Below are 24,235 nucleotides of genomic sequence, written 5' to 3'. Positions count from 1 at the left end.
TGAGACTAAACTACCGTAGTGTATGTTGCTAGGTTACTGAGACTAAACTACTGTAGTGTATGTTGCTAGGTTACTGAGACTAAACTACTGCAGTGTATGTTGCTATGTTACTGAGACTAAACTACTGTAGTGTATGTTGCTAGGTTACTGAGACTAAACTACCGTAGTGTATGTTGCTAGGTCAATGAGACTAAACTACCGTAGTGTATGTTGCTAGGTTACTGAGACTAAACTACTGTAGTGTATGTTGCTAGGTTACTGAGACTAAACTACCGTAGTGTATGTTGCTAGGTCAATGAGACTAAACTACCGTAGTGTATGTTGCTAGGTTACTGAGACTAAACTACTGTAGTGTATGTTGCTAGGTTACTGAGACTAAACTACCGTAGTGTATGTTGCTAGGTTACTGAGACTAAACTACCGTAGTGTATGTTGCTAGGTAAATGAGACTAAACTACCGTAGTGTATGTTGCTAGGTTACTGAGACTAAACTACTGTAGTGTATGTTGCTAGGTTACTGAGACTAAACTACTGTAGTGTATGTTGCTAGGTTACTGAGACTAAACTACCGTAGTGTATGTTGCTAGGTCAATGAGACTAAACTACCGTAGTGTATGTTGCTAGGTTACTGAGACTAAACTACTGTAGTGTATGTTGCTAGGTTACTGAGACTAAACTACCGTAGTGTATGTTGCTAGGTTACTGAGACTAAACTACCGTAGTGTATGTTGCTAGGTTACTGAGACTAAACTACTGTAGTGTATGTTGCTAGGTTACTGAGACTAAACTACCGTAGTACATGTTGCTAGGTTACTGAGACTAAACTACTGTAGTGTATGTTGCTAGGTTACTGAGACTAAACTACCATAGTACATGTTGCTAGGTTACTGAGACTAAACTACTGTAGTGTATGCTGCTAGGTCAATGAGACTAAACTACCGTAGTGTATGTTGCTAGGTTACTGAGACTAAACTACTGTAGTGTATGTTGCTAGGTTACTGACACTAAACTACCGTAGTGTATGTTGCTAGGTCAATGAGACTAAACTACCGTAGTGTATGTTGCTAGGTTACTGAGACTAAACTACCGTAGTGTATGTTGCTAGGTCAATGAGACTAAACTACCGTAGTGCATGTTGCTAGGTTACTGAGGTTACTGTCTGTCTTACAGGTATGTGTTCCAAATGGCACCCTATTCATCTTATAGTGCACTACTGTTGACCAGACCCCACTGGATACAGCGCACCGTATAGGGAAAAGGCATCCGTTTGGGATGCAGAACAGTCCTAGAAATAGTTGATATTGTCAGTGTGATTTAACCCTAGGTGCTGAATGGTAAACAGGGTGTAGAGCTGGGAAGTCAAACGCTTACGTCGCACTGAGCACTATATAGGGAATAGGTTGTCTATGGGTTCTGGTGGAGTCCCGTGTGGCTCGGTTTGCAGAGCATTGGAGCTTACAATGGGAATTCTGGGAGTTTGATTCTCACAGGGGGAAACGGTACGAAAAAATGTATGAACTTCCTACTGTAAGTTGCTCTGGTTAAGAGTGTCTGGGAAAAGTTGACATAACTGTCAACCGTAGTGCACTATATAGAGCAGAGGGGGCAACTTAGGACGTTACCCTAAAAACCCCCCTATCACATTCTCATCAACCATGTCCCTCTACTAGAGCCTGGCCGTCTAGTGACTGCAGTGGGCATCAATATGTCATTAGCATGGGTGAAGCCTTATCTGTGGTCTATTGCACTAATTAAGCTATAATGATTTCCTTTAAACTGTAGTCACAACATTTTGACTACGGGCTAGCCTCTAAACTGGCCATTAGTTACTGATAGCTAGCTACACATGGAAAGGAAATGAAAAGCATGGTACCTAGTCACAGTTGTCCAACTGAATGTATTCAACTGAAATGTGTCTTCTGCATTTAACCCAACCCGTCTGAATCAGAGAGGTGCAGGGGGGGGCTGCCTTAATCGACATCCACATCTTCGGCGCCCGGGGAACAGGGGGTCAACTGCCTTGTTCAGGGGAACAGGGGGTCAACTGCCTTGTTCAGGGGAACAGGGGGTCAACTGCCTTGTTCAGGGAAACAGGGGGTCAACTGCCTTGTTCAGGGGAACAGTGGGTCAACTGCCTTGTTCAGGGGAACAGTGGGTCAACTGCCTTGTTCAGGGGCTGGTCATTAGTTAGTGATAGTTACACATATATTTACTAAACTGGCCATTAGTTACTGGTAGATATTAACTAAACTGGCCATTAGTTACTGGTAGATATTAACTAAACTGACCATTAGTTACTGGTAGATATTAACTAAACTGACCATTAGTTACTGATAGATATTAACTAAACTGACCATTAGTTACTGATAGATATGAACTAAACTGACCATTAGTTACTGATAGATGTGAACTAAACTGACCATTAGTTACTGATAGCTACACATAGATAACTATTATATAACTATTAGAACCATCCCACTTGCAACTATAAAGCATTGAAATCTACACTGGAAACCATTTAGCTCTGTATATGGTAATATATACGGTAATATATACGGTAATATATACGGTAATATGTACGGTAAGATATACGGTAATATGTACGGTAATATATACGGTAATATGTACGGTAAGATATACGGTAATATATACGGTAATATGTACGGTAAGAAATACGGTAATATATACGGTAATATGTACGGTAAGATATACGGTAATATATACGGTAATATGTACGGTAATATATACGTTAAGAAATATGGTAATATATACGGTAATATATATGGCAATGATGTATCTTTATATGTCAGTATATACTGAGTGTACAAACATTAGGAACACCTCCTCTTTCCATGACATTGACTGACCAGGTGAAAACTATGATCCCTTATTGATGTCACTTGTTAACCTCTTCAACCTATGGGGGCGCTATGTCATTATTGGATAAAAAAACGTGCCCGTTTTAAGCGCAATATTTTATCACGAAAAGATGCTCGACTATACATAGAACAGCTTTGGAAAGAAAACACTCTGACGTTTTCAAAACTGCAAAGATATTATCTGTGAGTGCCACAGAACTGATGCTACAGGCGAAACCAAGATGAAACCTCAAACAGGAAATGAACAGAATTTTTGAGGCTCTGTTTCCCATCGTCTCCTTATATGGCTGTGAATGTGCCATGAATGAACTTGAGCTCTCTGCCGTTCGTCCAAGATGTCTGCAGCATTGTGACGTATTTGTAGGCATATCATTGGAAGATTGACCATAAGAGACTGTCCTGTGTCGAAATTATTGCGTAATCTCTAGGTCCATGCGCGTTCCATTTCTTCAGAAGAGAAAGTAAACGAAAGTCAACTGCCACGATGGATTTATCGTCGATAGATATGTGAAAAACACCTTGAGGATTGATTCTAAACATCAGGTTTGTCATGTTTCTGTCGATATTATGGAGTTAATTTGGAAAAAAGTTCGCATTTTAATGACTTAATTTTCGTTTTTTTTCTTACCCAAACGTGATGGAGAAAACGGAGCGATTTGTCAACACAAATAATATTTTTGTAAAAACTGAACATTTGCAATCTAACTGAGAGTCTCCTCATTGAAAACATCTGAAGTTCTTCAAAGTTCTTCAAAGGTAAATTATTTTATTTGAATGTTTTTCTGTTTTTTTGTGAAAATGTTGCTTGCTGAATGTCAGGCATGTCAGGCATAATACTATGCTAGGCTATCAATAGTGTTACACAAATGATAGTTTTGCAATGGTTGAGAAGCATATTTTTGAAAATCTGAGATGACAGTGTTGTTAACAAAAATCTAAGCTTGAGAGCTAGCATATTGATTTCATTTCATTTGCGATTTTCATGAATAGTTAACGTTGCGTTATGGTAATGAGCTTGAGGCTGTATTCACGATCCCGGATCCGGGATGGCTCGTCGCAACAGGTTAAATCCACTTCAATCAGTGTAGATGAAGGGGAGGAGACATGGTTAAAGAAGGATTTTTAAGCCTTGAGACAATTGAGACATGGATTGTCTATGTGTGCCATTCAGAGGGTGAATGGACAAGACAAAATATTGAAGTGCTTTTGAACAGTGTATGTAGTAGGTGACAGGCGCACTGGTTTGAGTGTGTCAAGAACTGCAACGCTGCTGGGTCTCTGTCTGAAACCAACAGTGTCTCTGTCTGTAACCTCTGTGTAACAGTGTGGATTCATACCAGGCTGGCTGTAATCACTTTCCTCTCCCATTGAAATGGAAATCTCTCACATCACTCATTTGAATAACCATGTGTCTTTCTGAGCGTGCTCCGTGCGCCTGCTGAAGCCTTCCCCCGTGGTGGGGCATGATGCGTTCATTACAACCATCCTCCGTATAGTGGAGGGGGTCCTGTGGGATGGTGTGTGTAAATTGGGGTGTGTTCATGTGCGTGTGTTTATGTATGTATGTATGTATGTATGTATGATTGAGTGTGTGTGTGTGTGTGTGTGTGTGTGTGTGTGTGTGTGTGTGTGTGTTTATGTATGCGCGTGTTTGTGTGCATGTGCGTGCGTGCGTGCGTGCGTGTGTGTCCTGTGGGACGGTGACAGCCTGCTAACCGCTGGTGACATTTCAGACGTCCTCTCTCCGTCCTTCCCAGTGGTGCTCGATGCAAATTAGGGGGTCTTATGACAAAGACCCTGATTTCAATTCTGTGTTCCCCAGTAATTATTCAGAATTAATATGAATGACATATTGAGACAGCAACATACTGGATGACACTAAATCAATTATTCTGAGAGATGTCATATTAGGATTATTACAGAGAGAGAGAGAGAGAGAGAGAGAGAGAGAGAGAGAGAGAGAGAGAGAGAGAGAGAGAGAGAGAGAGAGAGAGAGAGAGAGAGAGAGAGAGAGAGAGAGAGAGAGACAGAGAGAGAGAGAGAGACAGAGAGAGACAGAGAGACAGAGAGAGACAGAGAGAGACAGAGAGAGACAGACAGAGAGAGACAGAGAGACAGAGAGAGAGAGAGAGAGAGAGAGAGAGAGAGAGAGAGAGAGAGAGAGAGAGAGAGAGAGAGACAGAGAGAGAGAGAGAGAGAGAGAGAGACAGAGAGAGAGAGAGACAGAGAGAGAGAGAGAGAGAGAGAGAGAGAGAACAAGTGTGTGGTTAAAACGGACAAAAAAAACACATTTCTTCACACAGGGTCGTGGGGTGAGACAGGGGTGCAGCTTAAGCTTCAACATATATATTAACAAATTGACGAGGGCACTAGAACAGTCTGCAGCACTCGGCCTCACCCTACTAGAATCTGAAGTCAAATGTCTACTGTTTGCTGATGATCTGGTGCTTCTGTCACCAACCAAGGATGGCCTAGTCTGGGGTCCGCTCACCAACCAAGATTTCACAAAATGAGACAAACACCAAATTGAGACTCTGCTTGCAGGATTCTGCAAAAATATCCTTCATGTACAGCGCTAAAACACCAAATAATGCATGCAGAGCAGAATTAGGCCGATACCCACTAATTATCATCATCCGGAAAAGAGCTGTTAAATTCTACAACCACCTAAAAGGAAGTGATTCCCAAACCTTCCATAACAAAGCCATCACCTACAGAGAGATGAACCTGGAGAAGAGTCCCCTAAGCAAGCTGGTCCTGGGGCTCTGTTCACAAACACAAACACACCCTACAGAGCCCCAGGACAGCAGCACAATTAGACCCAATCAAATCATGAGAAAACAAAAAGATAATTACTTGACACTTTGGAAAGAATTTACCAAAAAAACCCAGAGCTACAATAATATTTGGTCAGAATACCTGACCACTGTTACCCAAAATTAAGGAAAGAGTTTAACTATGTTGATCTTGAAAGTTTTTTTTACTTAAGTACTGCTTAGCGTGGATCGATGGTGTCACGACTTCCGCCGAGGCCGGTCCCTCTCGGGCGGCGTTCGGCGGTCGATGTCACCAACCTTCTAGCCGTCGCTGATCCACTTTTCATTTTCCATTTGTTTTGTCTTTGTTTTCTACAAACCTGGTTTCATTCCCCAATTACATGTATGTTTTTAACCCTCTGTTTCCCCCATGTTTCTATGTTCATTCTGTACGTCATGGCTGGTTTTCGACGGGTGTAATTGATTACCGTTTATTGTTGGTTAAGTGTATTTGTTACCTTGTGACTTTATTTTGAGTAAAGTACGTTGCTCACTCATTCTGCTCTCCTGCGCCTGATTTCATGCACCAGCTACACCCACCCACTGACAGCTGGTTGATGTGTCCAGGTCATCTAAATTAAATTAGAATTCAAATTAGATTAAATCTAAATTAAACTTAAATGTTTTCTTTCTCAGTATCTTTATAAAAAACAAATGCACTGTTTTTCCAATGAATTGTTTAACAACAACCTCGTCTGCGTTGTTGAATCCATGGCTCCAAAAAGCTTCATTTCCTGAGTCTGAGTTTATGTTGATATTACGTTGATGACTTTCACCCTTCACGGTCTTAACCGTACCCATCTAATCCTGATGTCTGACATGGCACCCACCTTATTTAGTGCATTACTTTTGACACTATACAGTGGGGCAAAGAAGTATTTAGTCAGCCACCAAGTGTGCAAGTTCTCCCACTTAAAAAGATGAGAGAGGCCTGTAATTTTCATCATAGGTACACTTCAACTATGACAGACAAAATGAGGGGAAAAAATCCAGAAAATCACATTGTAGGATTTTTAATGAATTTATTTGCAAATTATGGTGGAAAATAAGTATTTGGTCAATAACAAACAAGCAAGATTTCTATATATATAGTGGAAAATAAGTACGCCCTGGTCAAAAAGTAGTGCATTATTTTGGGTAATAGGTTTCCGTTTTAGCTGCAACGGACCTAATTAACTTACTGCACTCGAACATCAACATTGTTTGGGAACCAGGAGAAATAGTGAATACACTGGGTTATACTGGGATACGGAAATGGATGTAATAATCATCTGTAAACCAATGTGACACGTTACTGACTGTGAAGCTGTGATGCTGTCACTGTTACTACCACTACTGACCTCAGAGCACCTGACCTCTGGACACTACTGACCTCAGAGCACCTGACATCTGGACACTACTGACCTCAGAGCACCTGACCACTGGACACTACTGACCTCAGAGCACCTGACCACTGGACACTACTGACCTCAGAGCACCTGACCTCTGGACACTACTGACCTCAGAGCACCTGACCACTGGACACTACTGACCTCAGAGCACCTGACCTCTGGACACTACTGACCTCAGAGCACCTGACCTCTGGACACTACTGACCTCAGAGCACCTGACCTCTGGACACTACTGACCTCAGAGCACCTGACCTCTGGACACTACTGACCTCAGAGCACCTGACCTCTGGACACTACTGACCTCAGAGCACCTGACCTCTGGACACTACTGACCTCAGAGCACCTGACCTCTGGACACCACTGACCTCAGAGCACCTGACCTCTGGACACTACTGACCTCAGAGCACCTGACCTCTGGACACTACTGACCTCAGAGCACCTGACCACTGGACACTACTGACCTCAGAGCACCTGACCTCTGGACACTACTGACCTCAGAGCACCTGACCTCTGGACACTACTGACCTCAGAGCACCTGACCTCTGGACACTACTGACCTCAGAGCACCTGACCACTGGACACTACTGACCTCAGAGCACCTGACCTCTGGACACTACTGACCTCAGAGCACTTGACCTCTGGACACTACTGACCTCAGAGCACCTGACCTCTGGACACTACTGACCTCAGAGCACCTGACCTCTGGAAACTACTGACCCCAGAGCACCTGACCTCTGGACACTACTGACCTCAGAGCACCTGACCTCTGGACACTACTGACCTCAGAGCACCTGACCTCTGGACATTACTGACCTCAGAGCACCTGACCTCTGGACACTACTGACCTCAGAGCACCTGACATCTGGACACTACTGACCTCATAGCACGTGACCTCTGGACACTACTGACCTCAGAGCACCTGACCTCTGGACACTACTGACCTCAGAGCACCTGACCTCTGGACACTACTGACCTCAGAGCACCTGACCTCTGGACACTACTGACCTCAGAGCACCTGACCTCTGGACACTACTGACCCCAGAGCACCTGACCTCTGGTCAGGCCTGAATGATCAAATGGTCCAATGAGGAACAGGCCTGAAAGATCGAAGGGTCCAATTAGGAACGGGCCTGAAAGATCGAAGGGTCCAATTAGGAACAGGCCTGAAAGATCGAAGGGTCCAATTAGGAACAGGCCTGAATTATCAAATGGTCCAATGAGGAACAGGCTTGAATGATCAAATGGTCCAATGGGGAACAGGCCTGAATTATCAAATGGTCCAATGAGGAACAGGCTTGAATGATCAAATGGTCCAATGGGGAACAGGCCTGAATTATCAAATGGTCCAATGAGGAACAGGCTTGAATGATCAAATGGTCCAATGGGGAACAGGCCTGAATTATCAAATGGTCCAATGAGGAACAGGCTTGAATGATCAAATGGTCCAATGGGGAACAGGCTTGAATGATCAAATGGTCCAATGGGGAACAGGCCTGAATGATCAAATGGTCCAATTAGGAACAGGCTTGAATGATCAAATGGTCCAATGGGGAACAGGGCCTGAATGATCAAATGGTCCAATTAGGAACAGGCCTGAATTATCAAATGGTCCAATGAGGAACAGGCTTGAATGATCAAATGGTCCAATGGGGAACAGGCCTGAAAGATCGAAGGGTCCAATTAGGAACAGGCCTGAAAGATCGAAGGGTCCAATTAGGAACAGGCCTGAAAGATCGAAGGGTCCAATTAGGAACAGGCCTGAATTATCAAATGGTCCAATGAGGAACAGGCTTGAATGATCAAATGGTCCAATGGGGAACAGGCCTGAAAGATCGAAGGGTCCAATTAGGAACAGGCCTGAAAGATCAAAGGGTCCAATTAGGAACGGGCCTGAATGATCGACGGGTCCAATTAGGAACAGGTCTGAATTATTCATTTCTGCTATATTCAAGAGAAAGCAAAGAAGAGGAAACGGATTAGAGACACACAAAGAGTCCAAAATGACCCACTGCGCATTTCCAGAATCCTTGAAACAAATCCTGGATTACAGGATTATTTAGTGAAATACAGAATTTGTTTAGTTGGATTGACTTTTTAAAATATTTTTTTTTAGAAATGGGTCATTCATAAGACAAATGTTAATCTTGATCGTTAGCATCTGTTAGCCTAGCTGCACGGTAAACAGCGACTTAGTTTCAGTCAGACTTCTGAAAGACACACAGTTCACACACATTTTACAGGATTTTATTGTTGACTACATCACAATAAATTCATCTAAAAACTCATAATTCATGCCATCATTTCCAGATCTGAGCAAACAATCCATCATTAATTGTCTGTCTCCGCATTTAATCGTTTAAAAAAAAAATAATGTACTGTCAGTAAAGCATTTTTGTGAAAATGGCTGATATAAAAATGGCTTTATAAAGTCGATTTGATATTTAAAAATAAAAAAAAATAAAAAAGAATGTGAGATGATGGGCTCAGATGATGCAGTCCTCAAATCTACCATTTGATAGGTCACTCATTGAATGAGTCAGCTTTTCCTCGGAAATCAGGATGTAATGCCAGCACAATTGAACAATTGAGTTCTGGTGTCATCTGTATTGGATGAGGTTTGGCTTCGCTGGGTCTGTGAGCTGCAGGGGTGTTGGCGGCGCGTTAAATGTTTGCTTACATGCTGAAAATAATTTGGTGAGTTTGTAATTAATCACCATTGACCCCCCGCTAATCAGGGGCTTGATGGGGCTAAGCTACGACGCTAAGCTACAATTACTGTCTGCAGACTAACGAGATGCTTCACAGCATTAACTATCAAACTAGGAACAATGTCTCTCCAAGACAGAAAAGAGAGAGGAAAGAGAGACAGAGAGAGAGAGAGAGAGAGAGGAGATGGAGAGGAGAGAGAGAGAGAGAGGAGAGAGAGAGAGATACAGAGAGAGAGAGAGAGAGAGAGAGAGGAGAGAAAGAGAGAGAGAGAGAGGAGAGAGAGAGATACAGAGAGAGTGAGAGAGAGAGAGAGGAGAGAAAGAGAGAGAGAGAGAGAGAGAGAGAGGAGAGAGAGAGATACAGAGAGAGTGAGAGAGAGAGAGGAGGGAAAGAGAGAGAGAGGAGAGAGAGAGAGATACAGAGAGAGAGAGAGAGAGAGAGGAGAGAGAGAGAGAGAGAGAGAGAGAGAGAGGAGAGAGAGAGATACAGAGAGAGTGAGAGAGAGAGAGAGGAGAGAAAGAGAGAGAGAGGAGAGAGAGAGATACAGAGAGATACAGAGAGAGAGAGAGGAGATGGAGAGGAAAGAGTTAGAGAGCGAGCGAGAGAGATAGAGGGACGAAATAGAGAGAGATAATGTGTGTGTGTGTGTGTGTGTGTGTGTGTGTGCGTGCGTGCCTGTGTGCGTGCGTGCCTGTGTGTGTGTGTGTGTGTGTGTGTGTGTGTGTGTGTGTGTGTGTGTGTGTGTGTGTGTGTGTGTAATAGAGCGACTTAACCCTGTCAATAATGACTGACTGAGTGGTGCGTCGGTCTATGTGCTGTAGTGCCAATCCATATGCACTGACCAGGACTAATGCACACAACACAAATATCATCACAACCACAACACCCACACAGTGGTCTCCCAGTGATAACCCAAAACTTAGTGTCCCAAATGCCACCCTAATCCTCACATAAGCCCTGGTCAAATGTAGTGCACTATAAAGGGAACAAGGGTGGTGTTAGGGATCTAGCCTGAAGGGAACAAGGGTGTTGTTAGGGACTCAGCCTGAAGGGAACAAGGGTGTTGTTAGGGACCCCGCCTGAAGGGAATAAGGGTGCTGTTAGGGATCCAGCCTGTAGGGAACAAGGGTGGTGTTAGGGATCTAGCCTGAAGGGAACAAGGGTGTCGTTAGGGACCCAGCCTGAAGGGAACAAGGGTGTTGTTAGGGACCCAGCCTGAAGGGAACAAGGGTGTTGCTAGGGACCCAGCCTGAAGGGAACAAGGGTGTCGCTAGGGACCCCACCTGAAGGGAACAAGGGTGTCGCTAGGGACCCCACCTGTAGGGAACAAGGTGTCGTTAGGGACTCAGCCTGAGCCACTGACATTGTCTTTGTTGAATTAATTGGGCTGCTAAAAAAAAACTACTTAATGAGGCTCAATGAAGTCATTATTATAGAAAATAACAAACATTCATTATCCTAATCATGGACACTAAGGCTGATTCTAAAACGGCGCCCTAATCCCTATATCTCTGGTCGAGCCCTGGTCAACATTAGTGCACTACATTGTGAATAGGATTCCATTTTGGACTCACTGTACGTTCCATGGGTCTGCATTCATTCACACACGGCCCAACACATCAGCTCATGGCCTTTGGGTAGCCTAGTGGTTAGAGTGTTGGACTAGTAACCGGAAGGTTGCAAGTTCAAACCCCTGAGCTGACAAGGTACAAATCTGTCGTTCTGCCCCTGAACAGGCAGTTAACCCACTGTTCCTAGGCTGTCATTGAAAATAAGATTTTTTTCTTAACTGACTTGCCTCGTTAAATAAAGGTAAAATAAATAAAAAATAATGTGGAATACATTATAAATATTATACTTTTTTTTGTTAAACCAGAAAAGTCAGTTAAGAACAAATTCTCTTATTTATAACGACGGTCTACACCGGGCCAAACATCGGACGACACTGGGACGAATGTGCGCCGCCCTACGGGACTCTCAATCACAGCCGAATGCGAAACGGCCTGGATTCAAACCAGGGACTGTAGTGGCACCTCTGTGCACTGAGATGCAATGCCTTTAGAGAACGCTGCGCCACTCGGAAGCCCACGATCGTCACAAAGTGTTACGGTTGAGATGAACAACGAGGATATGGGTACGCTGCTTACTGCTGCGGAAATAGAATGTCTGGGTTAAGCCGTCTGTTTTAAAAAATATATATTTATTTAATTCACCTTTATTGAACCAGCTGAGGCCAGCTGAGAACAAGTTCTCATTTGTAACTGCGACCTGGATCCATGGTCCATGTAAATCTAGGAAGGTAAAACACTCCACACAACCATAATAAAGATCTCTATGAGAGTGCCTGGCACGGTGTACATGTTAGGACATACATGTTAGTGACTGCATGAGTCTCTACCGTACAGCCAATGCTAATCTCTTGGCTTGATTAGATTTTTCACCTCAATGTCAAATTGTAAAAACACTAAACCAGCATGCTCCATGATGGTACTCGCTGTCAGTCATAGGTCCATGATGGTACTCGCTGTCAGAGGTCCCAGGTCCATGATGGTCATCGCTGTCAGAGGTCCCAGGTACATGATGGTACTCGCTGTCAGAGGTCCCAGGTCCATGATGGTACTCGCTGTCAGAGGTCTCAGGTCCATGATGGTACTCGCTGTCAGAGGTCCCAGGTCCATGATGGTACTCGCTGTCAGAGGTCCCAGGTCCATGATGGTACTCACTGTCAGAGGTCCCAGGTCCATGATGGTACTCGCTGTCAGAGGTCCCAGGTCCATGATGGTACTCGCTGTCAGAGGTCCCAGGTCCATGATGGTACTCGCTGTCAGAGGTCCCAGGTCCATGATGGTACTCGCTGTCAGAGGTCCCAGGTCCATGATGGTACTCGCTGTCAGAGGTCCCAGGTCCATGATGGTACTCGCTGTCAGAGGTCCCAGGTCCATGATGGTACTCGCTGTCAGAGGTCCCAGGTCCATGATGGTACTCGCTGTCAGAGGTCCCAGGTCCATGATGGTACTCGCTGTCAGAGGTCCCAGGTCCATGATGGTACTCGCTGTCAGAGGTCCCAGGTCCATGATGGTACTCGCTGTCAGAGGTCCCAGGTCCATGATGGTACTCGCTGTCAGAGGTCCCAGGTCCATGATGGTACTCGCTGTCAGAGGTCCCAGGTTCCAGGTCCATGATGGTTATCGCTGACCTTAGCATCATACTGTAGGTCTAAATTGTATTGTACAAATTCTAAGACTAAGACTCCACAAGGGGCCACGATGTAGTTAATACAGGTAACGAGTTCAAACAGGTGTAGTTAATACAGGTAACGAGTTCAAACAGGTGTAGTTAATACAGGTAACGAGTTCAAACAGGTGTAGTTAATACAGGTAACGAGTTCAAACAGGTGTAGTTAATACAGGTAATGAGTGGAGAACAGGTGTAGTTAATACAGGTAATGAGTGGAGAACAGGTGTGGTTAATACAGGTAATGAGTGGAGAACAGGTGTTGTCAATACAGGTAATGAGTTCAAACAGGTGTAGTTAATACAGGTAATGAGTGGATAACAGGTGTAGTTAATACAGGTAATGAGTTCAAACAGGTGTAGTTAATACAGGTAATGAGTGGAGAACAGGTGTTGTCAATACAGGAATTGAGTTCAAACAGGTGTACTTAATACAGGTAATGAGTGGAGAACAGGTGTGGTTGATACAGGTAATGAGTTCAAACAGGTGTAGTTAATACAGGTAATGAGTGGAGAACAGGTGTTGTCAATACAGGTATTGAGTTCAAACAGGTGTAGTTAATACAGGTAATGAGTGGAGAACAGGTGTTGTCAATACAGGTATTGAGTTCAAACAGGTGCAGTTAATACAGGTAATGAGTTCAAACAGGTGTAGTTAATACAGGTAATGAGTGGAGAACAGGTGTTGTCAATACAGGTATTGAGTTCAAACAGGTGCAGTTAATACAGGTAATGAGTGGAGAACAGGTGTTGTCAATACAGGTATTGAGTTCAAGCAGGTGTAGTTAATACAGGTAATGAGTGGAGAACAGGTGTGGTTAATACAGGTAATGAGTTCAAACAGGTGTAGTTAATACAGGTAATGAGTGGAGAACAGGTGTTGTCAATACAGGTATTGAGTTCAAACAGGTGTAGTTAATACAAGTAATGAGTTCAAACAGGTGTAGTTAATACAGGTAATGAGTGGAGAACAGGTGTTGTCAATACAGGAATTGAGTTCAAACAGGTGTACTTAATACAGGTAATGAGTGGAGAACAGGTGTGGTTGATACAGGTAATGAGTTCAAACAGGTGTAGTTAATACAGGTAATGAGTGGAGAACAGGTGTTGTCAATACAGGTATTGAGTTCAAACAGGTGTAGTTAATACAGGTAATGAGTTCAAACAGGTGTAGTTAATACAGGTAATGAGTGGAGAACAGGTGTTGTCAATACAGGTATTGAGTTCAAACAGGTGCAGTTAATACAGGTAATGAGTGGAGAACAGGTGTTGTCAATACAGGTATTGAGTTCAAGCAGGTGTAGTTAATACAGGTAATGAGTGGAGAACAGGTGTGGTTAATACAGGTAATGAGTTCAAACAGGTGTAGTTAATACAGGTAATGAGTGGAGAACAGGTGTTGTCAATACAGGTATTGAGTTCAAACAGGTGTAGTTAATACAAGTAATGAGTTCAAACAGGTGTAGTTAATACAGGTAATGAGTGGAGAACAGGTGTTGTCAATACAGGTATTGAGTTCAAGCAGGTGTACTTAATACAGGTAATGAGTGGAGAACAGGTGTGGTTAATACAGGTAATGAGTTCAAACAGGTGTAGTTAATACAGGTAATGAGTGGAGAACAGGTGTTGTCAATACAGGTATTGAGTTCAAACAGGTGTAGTTAATACAGGTAATGAGTGGAGAACAGGTGTAGTTAATACAGGTAATGAGTGGAGAACAGGTGTTGTTAATACAGGTAATGAGTTCAAACAGGTGTAGTTAATACAGGTAATGAGTGGAGAACAGGTGTAGTTAATACAGGTAATGAGTGGAGAACAGGTGTTGTTAATACAGGTAATGAGTTCAAACAGGTGCAGTTAATACAGGTAATGAGTTCAAACAGGTGTAGTTAATACAGGTAATGAGTGGAGAACAGGTGTAGTTAATACAGGTAATGAGTGGAGAACAGGTGTAGTTAATACAGGTAATGAGTGGAGAACAGGTGTAGTTAATACAGGTAATGAGTTCAAACAGGTGTAGTTAATACAGGTATTGAGTTCAAACAGGTGTAGTTAATACAGGTAATGAGTGGAGAACAGGTGTAGTTAATACAGGTAATGAGTGGAGAACAGGTGTGGTTAATACAGGTATTTAGTTCAAACAGGTGTAGTTAATACAGGTAATGAGTGGAGAACAGGTGTTGTCAATACAGGTATTGAGTTCAAACAGGTGTAGTTAATACAGGTAATGAGTTCAAGCAGGTGTACTTAATACAGGTAATGAGTGGAGAACAGGTGTGGTTAATACAGGTATTGAGTTCAAACAGGTGTAGTTAATACAGGTAATGAGTGGAGAACAGGTGTTGTCAATACAGGTATTGAGTTCAAACAGGTGTAGTTAATACAGGTAATGAGTGGAGAACAGGTGTGGTTAATACAGGTAATGAGTTCAAACAGGTGTAGTTAATACAGTTAATGAGTGGAGAACAGGTGTTGTCAATACAGGTATTGAGTTCAAACAGGTGTAGTTAATACAGGTAATGAGTGGAGAACAGGTGTTGTCAATACAGGTATTGAGTTCAAACAGGTGTAGTTAATACAGGTAATGAGTTCAAGCAGGTGTACTTAATACAGGTAATGAGTGGAGAACAGGTGTGGTTAATACAGGTATTGAGTTCAAACAGGTGTAGTTAATACAGGTAATGAGTGGAGAACAGGTGTTGTCAATACAGGTATTGAGTTCAAACAGGTGTAGTTAATACAGGTAATGAGTGGAGAACAGGTGTGGTTAATACAGGTAATGAGTTCAAACAGGTGTAGTTAATACAGTTAATGAGTGGAGAACAGGTGTTGTCAATACAGGTATTGAGTTCAAACAGGTGTAGTTAATACAGGTAATGAGTGGAGAACAGGTGTTGTTAATACAGGTAATGAGTTCAAACAGGTGTAGTTAATACAGGTAATGAGTGGAGAACAGGTGTTGTTAATACAGGTAATGAGTTCAAACAGGTGCAGTTAATACAGGTAATGAGTTCAAACAGGTGTAGTTAATACAGGTAATGAGTGGAGAACAGGTGTAGTTAATACAGGTAATGAGTGGAGAACAGGTGTAGTTAATACAGGTAATGAGTGGAGAACAGGTGTAGTTAATAAAGGTAATGAGTTCAAACAGGTGTAGTTAATACAGGTATTGAGTTCAAACAGGTGTAGTTAATACAGGTAATGAGTGGAGAACAGGTGTAGTTAATACAGGTAATGAGTGGAGAACAGGTGTGGTTAATACAGGTATTGAGTTCAAACAGGTGTAGTTAATACAGGTAATGAGTGGAGAACAGGTGTTGTCAATACAGGTATTGAGTTCAAACAGGTGTAGTTAATACAGGTAATGAGTTCAAGCAGGTGTACTTAATACAGGTAATGAGTGGAGAACAGGTGTGGTTAATACAGGTATTGAGTTCAAACAGGTGTAGTTAATACAGGTAATGAGTGGAGAACAGGTGTTGTCGATACAGGTATTGAGTTCAAACAGGTGTAGTTAATACAGGTAATGAGTTCAAACAGGTGTAGTTAATACAGGTAATGAGTGGAGAACAGGTGTGGTTAATACAGGTAATGAGTGGAGAACAGGTGTGGTTAATACAGGTATTGAGTTCAAACAGGTGTAGTTAATACAGGTAATGAGTGGAGAACAGGTGTTGTCAATACAGGTATTGAGTTCAAACAGGTGTAGTTAATACAGGTAATGAGTGGAGAACAGGTGTGGTTAATACAGGTAATGAGTTCAAACAGGTGTAGTTAATACAGGTAATGAGTGGAGAACAGGTGTAGTTAATACAGGTATTGAGTTCAAACAGGTGTAGTTAATACAGGTAATGAGTGGAGAACAGGTGTTGTCAATACAGGTATTGAGTTCAAACAGGTGTAGTTAATACAGGTAATGAGTTCAAACAGGTGTAGTTAATACAGGTAATGAGTGGAGAACAGGTGTGGTTAATACAGGTAATGAGTGGAGAACAGGTGTGGTTAATACAGGTATTGAGTTCAAACAGGTGTAGTTAATACAGGTAATGAGTGGAGAACAGGTGTTGTCAATACAGGTATTGAGTTCAAACAGGTGTACTTAATACAGGTAATGAGTGGAGAACAGGTGTGGTTAATACAGATATTGAGTTCAAACAGGTGTAGTTATACAGGTATTGAGTTCAAACAGGTGCAGTTAATACAGGTAATGAGTGGAGAACAGGTGTTGTCAATACAGGTATTGAGTTCAAACAGGTGTACTTAATACAGGTAATGAGTGGAGAACAGGTGTTGTCAATACAGGTATTGAGTTCAAACAGGTGTAGTTAATACAGGTAATGAGTGGAGAACAGGTGTGGTTAACACAGGTAATGAGTGGAGAACAGGTGTGGTTAATACAGGTAATGAGTGGAGAACAGGTGTGGTTAATACAGGTATTGAGTTCAAACAGGTGTAGTTAATACAGGTAATGAGTGGAGAACAGGTGTTGTCAATACAGGTATTGAGTTCAAACAGGTGTAGTTAATACAGGTAATGAGTGGAGAACAGGTGTGGTTAATACAGGTAATGAGTTCAAACAGGTGTAGTTAATACAGGTAATGAGTGGAGAACAGGTGTAGTTAATACAGGTATTGAGTTCAAACAGGTGTAGTTAATACAGGTAATGAGTGGAGAACAGGTGTTGTCAATACAGGTATTGAGTTCAAACAGGTGTAGTTAATACAGGTAATGAGTTCAAACAGGTGTAGTTAATACAGGTAATGAGTGGAGAACAGGTGTGGTTAATACAGGTAATGAGTGGAGAACAGGTGTGGTTAATACAGGTATTGAGTTCAAACAGGTGTAGTTAATACAGGTAATGAGTGGAGAACAGGTGTTGTCAATACAGGTATTGAGTTCAAACAGGTGTACTTAATACAGGTAATGAGTGGAGAACAGGTGTGGTTAATACAGATATTGAGTTCAAACAGGTGTAGTTATACAGGTATTGAGTTCAAACAGGTGCAGTTAATACAGGTAATGAGTGGAGAACAGGTGTTGTCAATACAGGTATTGAGTTCAAACAGGTGTACTTAATACAGGTAATGAGTGGAGAACAGGTGTGGTTAATACAGGTATTGAGTTCAAACAGGTGTAGTTATACAGGTATTGAGTTCAAACAGGTGCAGTTAATACAGGTAATGAGTGGAGAACAGGTGTTGTCAATACAGGTATTGAGTTCAAACAGGTGTACTTAATACAGGTAATGAGTGGAGAACAGGTGTGGTTAACACAGGTAATGAGTTCAAACAGGTGTAGTTAATACAGGTAATCAGTGGAGAACAGGTGTTGTCAATACAGGTATTGTGAGTGAATTTCTTCAGCCTCCTGAGGTTGAAGAGGCGCTGCTGCGCCTTCTTCACGACGCTGTCAGTGTGAGTGGACCAATTCAGTTTGTCTGTGATGTGTATGCCGAGGAACTTAAAACTTGCTACCCTCTCCACTACTGATCCATCGATGTGGATAGGGGGGTGTTCCCTCTGCTGTTTCCTGAAGTCCACAATCATCTCCTTAGTTTTGTTGACGTTGAGTGTGAGGTTATTTTCCTGACACCACACTCCGAGGGCCCTCACCTCCTCCCTGTAGGCCGTCTCGTCGTTGTTGGTAATCAAGCCTACCACTGTTGTGTCGTCCGCAAACTTGATGATTGAGTTGGAGGCGTGCATGGCCACGCAGTCGTGGGTGAACAGGGAGTACAGGAGAGGGCTCAGAACGCACCCTTGTGGGGCCCCCGTGTTGAGGATCAGCGGGGAGGAGATGTTGTTGCCTACCCTCACCACCTGGGGGCGGCCCGTCAGGAAGTCCAGAACCCAGTTGCACAGGGCGGGGTCGAGACCCAGGGTCTCGAGCTTGATGACGAGCTTGGAGGGTACTATGGTGTTGAATGCCGAGCTGTAGTCGATGAACAGCATTCTCACATAGGTATTCCTCTTGTCCAGGTGGGTTAGGGCAGTGTGCAGTGTGGTTGAGATTGCATCGTCTGTGGACCTATTTGGGCGGTAAGCAAATTGGAGTGGGTCTAGGGTGTCAGGTAGGGTGGAGGTGATATGGTCCTTGACTAGTCTCTCAAAGCACTTCATGATGACGGAAGTGAGTGCTACGGGCGGTAGTCGTTTAGCTCAGTTACCTTAGCTTTCTTGGGAACAGGAACAATGGTGGCCCTCTTGAAGCATGTGGGAACAGCAGACTGGTATAGGGATTGATTGAATATGTCCGTAAACACACCGGCCAGCTGGTCTGCGCATGCTCTGAGGGCGCGGCTGGGGATGCCGTCTGGGCCTGCAGCCTTGCGAGGGTTAACACGTTTAAATGTCTTACTCACCTCGGCTGCAGTGAAGGAGAGACCGCATGTTTTCGTTGCAGGCCGTGTCAGTGGCAATGTATTGTCCTCAAAGCGGGCAAAAAAGTTATTTAGTCTGCCTGGGAGCAAGACATCCTGGTCCGTGACTGGGCTGGGTTTCTTCTTGTAGTCCGTGATTGACTGTAGACCCTGCCACATGCCTCTTGTGTCTGAGCCATTGAATTGAGATTCCACTTTGTCTCTGTACTGACGCTTAGCTTGTTTAATAGCCTTGCGGAGGGAATAGCTGCATTGTTTATATTCGGACATATTACCAGACACCTTGCCCTGATTAAAAGCAGTGGTTCGCGCTTTCAGTTTCACGCGAATGCTGCCATCAATCCACGGTTTCTGGTTTGGGAATGTTTTTATCGTTGCTATGGGAACGACATCTTCGACGCACGTTCTAATGAACTCGCACACCGAATCAGCGTATTCGTCAATATTTCCATCTGACGCAATACGAAACATGTCCCAGTCCACGTGATGGAAGCAGTCTTGGAGTGTGGAGTCAGCTTGGTCTGACCAGCGTTGGACAGACCTCAGCGTGGGAGCCTCTTGTTTTAGTTTCTGCCTGTAGGCAGGGATCAGCAAAATGGAGTCGTGGTCAGCTTTTCCGAAAGGGGGCGGGGCAGGGCCTTATATGCGTCGCGGAAGTTAGAGTAACAATGATCCAAGGTTTTACCACCCCTGGTTGCGCAATCGATATGCTGGTAAAATTTAGGGAGTCTTGTTTTCAGATTAGCTTTGTTAAAATCCCCAGCTACAATGAATGCAGCCTCCGGATAAATGGTTGCCAGTTTGCAAAGAGTTAAATAAAGTTCGTTCAGAGCCATCGATGTGTCTGCTTGGGGGGGGATATATACGGCTGTGATTATAATCGAGGAGAATTCTCTTGGAAGATAATGCGGTCTACATTTGATTGTGAGGAATTCTAAATCAGGTGAACAGAAGGATTTGAGTTCCTGTATGTTTCCTTCATCACACCATGTCTCGTTAGTCATGAGGCATACGCCCCCGCCACTCTTCTTACCAGAAAGATGTTTGTTTCTGTCGGCGCGATGCGTGGAGAAACCCGTTGGCTGCACCACATCGGATAGCGTCTTCCCAGTAAGCCATGTTTCCGTGAAGCAGAGAACGTTGCAGTCTCTGATGTCCCTCTGGAATGCTACCCTTGCTCGGATTTCATCAACCTTGTTGTCAAGAGACTGGACATTGGCAAGAAGAATGCTGGGGAGTGGTGCGTGATGTGCCCGTGTCCGGAGTCTGACCAGAAGACCGCTACGTTTCCCTCTTTTTCGGAGTCGTTTTCTTGGGTCGCTGCATGCGATCCATTCCGTTGTCCTGTTTGTAAGGGAGAACACAGGATCCGCGTCGCGGAAAACATATTCTTGGTCGTACTGATGGTGAGTTGACGCTGATCTTATATTCAGTAGTTCTTCTCGACTGTATGTAATTAAACCTAAGATGACCTGGGGTACTAATGTAAGAAATAACACGTAAAAAAACAAAAAACTGCATAGTTTCCTAGGAACGCGAAGCGAGGCGGCCATCTCTGTCGGCGCCGGAAGTTTCGAGAAAGAGACGGAGATCGAGAGAGAGACGGAAATCGAGAGAGAGACGGAGATCGAGAGAGAGACGGATATCGAGAGAGAGACGGAGATCGAGAGAGAGATAGATATTGAGAGATCGAGAGAGACAGAAATCGAGAGAAACAGAGACATACAGAGCGAGAGAAAGAGAGAGAGACAGAGAGAGAAAAAAAATTGGAGAGAGAGAGAGAGTATGGTTCCTATGCTTGCAGTCACTACTCACTGTCAATCAACAGCGAGGGTTCCCACCAAAAGAACAGTGAGTTTCGAGTTGATCGATGGCTACTGTATCGTGTCAACCTGTAACACATCATAAACGAACAGCAGCTTTCTGGGTAATCTTAAGCCTGTGCTTGTCACATCGCCGTGCTGACTGACTGTCAGATAGAAGTATAGAAGTATAATTCCCAAAGCTACCCAACCAGCATTTTGGAGGGCGGGGGGGTAAGGGAGGGCTAACTGGGGAACACTGCTACGGCGTCTCAAATGGCACCCTATTCCCTATTTGGCTCTATAAAACTCTTTGACATAGAATTTATTTTTATTTTTAATTACGTTAATTAATTATGAATAATATTACGCCCTGTCTCCTCCCCTTCATCTACTGTCTGCTGATTGAAGTGGATTTAACAAGTGACGTCAACTAAGGGTCATAGCGTTCAGTCTATGTCATGGAAAGAGCAGGTGTTCCTAATGTTTTGTACTCTCAGTCTACGTCTAAGCCAGTCAGCCACGTATAAATGACCTATGTCTCAGATTAGCAGGTGTTCCTAATGTTTTGTACTCTCAGTCTACGTCTAAGCCAGTCAGTCACGTATAAATGACCTATGTCTCAGATTAGCAGGTGTTCCTAATGTTTTGTTCGTCTAAGCCAGTCAGCCACGTATAAATGACCTGTCTCAGATTAGCAGGTGTTCCTAATGTTTTGAACTCTCAGTCTACGTCTAAGCCAGTCAGTCACGTATAAATGACCTATGTCTCAGATTAGCAGGTGTTCCTAATGTTTTGTACTCTCAGTCTACGTCTAAGCCAGTCAGTCACGTATAAATGACCTATGTCTCAGATTAGCAGGTGTTCCTAATGTTTTGTACTCTCGGTGTACGTCTAAGCCAGTCAGCCACGTATAAATGACCTATGTCTCAGATTAGCAGGTGTTCCTAATGTTTTGAACTCTCAGTGTACGTCTAAGCCAGTCAGTCACGTATAAATGACCTATGTCTCAGATTAGCAGGTGTTCCTAATGTTTTGAACTCTCAGTGTACGTCTAAGCCAGTCAGTCACGTATAAATGACCTATGTCTCAGATTAGCAGGTGTTCCTAATGTTTTGAACTCTCAGTGTACGTCTAAACCAGTCAGTCACGTATAAATGACCTATGTCTCAGATTAGCAGGTGTTCCTAATGTTTTGAACTCTCCGTGTACGTCTAAGCCAGTCAGTCACGTATAAATGACCTATGTCTCAGATTAGCAGGTGTTCCTAATGTTTTGTACTCTCGGTGTACGTCTAAGCCAGTCAGCCACGTATAAATGACCTGTCTCAGATTAGCAGGTGTTCCTAATGTTTTGAACTCTCAGTCTACGTCTAAGCCAGTCAGTCACGTATAAATGACCTATGTCTCAGATTAGCAGGTGTTCCTAATGTTTTGTACTCTTTGAACAGTCAGTCACGTATAAATGACCTATGTCTCAGATTAGCAGGTGTTCCTAATGTTTTGTACTCTCGGTGTACGTCTAAGCCAGTCAGCCACGTATAAATGACCTATGTCTCAGATTAGCAGGTGTTCCTAATGTTTTGAACTCTCAGTGTACGTCTAAGCCAGTCAGTCACGTATAAATGACCTATGTCTCAGATTAGCAGGTGTTCCTAATGTTTTGAACTCTCAGTGTACGTCTAAGCCAGTCAGTCACGTATAAATGACCTATGTCTCAGATTAGCAGGTGTTCCTAATGTTTTGAACTCTCAGTGTACGTCTAAACCAGTCAGTCACGTATAAATGACCTATGTCTCAGATTAGCAGGTGTTCCTAATGTTTTGAACTCTCAGTGTACGTCTAAGCCAGTCAGTCACGTATAAATGACCTATGTCTCAGATTAGCAGGTGTTCCTAATGTTTTGTACTCTCAGTCTACATCTAAACCAGTCAGTCACGTATAAACTGCTTCATGATGAAAAGTTAACCGCTTCATATTTAGAGCCTATGATTTTAAAAAGCATCAGTCGCTGAGTTTGATGTGTCTGTTTAGAAAACTAAACTATCAGGGTAAAACTTTGTCTCAGGCTATGGAACACCGTTAGGGTATTTTGCGTGTTTTTGGGGGAAGGTACATTGCATCCATTAGCTAGCTTCGTTTTTAAACCAGCACTCTTCCCAGAGCTTTGGGAAAGTGTGTCTGCAGTCGTGCGGCAGTGGCAGGTGGGCGAGACGAGACTTTACCACCACATCACAGCATACTTATCAGAGAATCGCTGTGACATAAGACAATACGAGTGATATTGTAATCAATATCACTACGTCAAATATATAACTTTTTTTTTTGCGTGTCAACAAAGATACACAACAAAATTACACTATTTGACGGATCAAAAAATTGCTATTTGATGTGAACTGAGTTCCATTATCAAGCATCCAAAGTAGCAGAAGGTTGGCAAAGACATTCAAATGGAAGATTCTGGAATCGTCAGACTCTATCGTCTGATGGCATCTGGAACGAGGCATCTGCAAACTTCGTTTGAGGATCTCTCTCCAAGGAGTATTTCCACTCCACTACAAAACTTCATTTGATCAAGTGAGGTCTGCCGAAGCATGTCACGAGTTTGGATCAAACTTTTAAGGCAATGTTTTGTTAACTTTCTGTGCGGTTATGAAATATCTGTTCTTTGAGTGACATCTTGACTATACCGTATCAATATTGTAGAACCATTCTGAATATCACATTAATCCTTCAGAATAAAATACTATCAAATATTTGCCAGATTAAATGTTATTCTCATGATATTAGAGATAAAACAGATAATGTAGTTTATATTTGTCAGATTAAATTATTCAATTAAATATCATGTAGTTTGTATAATCTAGGTCAGCCAAAATCCTAAACAAAGTTATGGTTGGCATGTAGTTCGTTTTTGTCAGGGAAAACGGCAGTCAAAAATTGTGTTCAGGTATTCAGAGTTTTGTCTGGCAGTTCCTCAGGAGGGTTGTGAACTGAAACGGTTCAATTTTCCACAGACTTGAGACC

At 43.0% G+C, this 24,235-nt stretch overlaps 1 protein-coding gene across 1 annotated transcript in view; it reads right to left on the bottom strand.

Annotated features, from left to right (window-relative positions):
* Positions 1-24,235, bottom strand: part of LOC115125630 (netrin receptor DCC-like) — a 454,667-nt gene that overhangs the window by 99,502 nt on the left and 330,930 nt on the right. The window lies entirely within an intron of this gene.

Source organism: Oncorhynchus nerka, linkage group LG4 (genome assembly GCF_034236695.1).
Source record: "Oncorhynchus nerka isolate Pitt River linkage group LG4, Oner_Uvic_2.0, whole genome shotgun sequence".
Lineage (NCBI taxonomy): Eukaryota > Metazoa > Chordata > Actinopteri > Salmoniformes > Salmonidae > Oncorhynchus > Oncorhynchus nerka.
The sequence above is the reverse complement of the archived record's forward strand: the minus strand, read 5'-3'. Positions and strand labels throughout refer to the sequence as shown.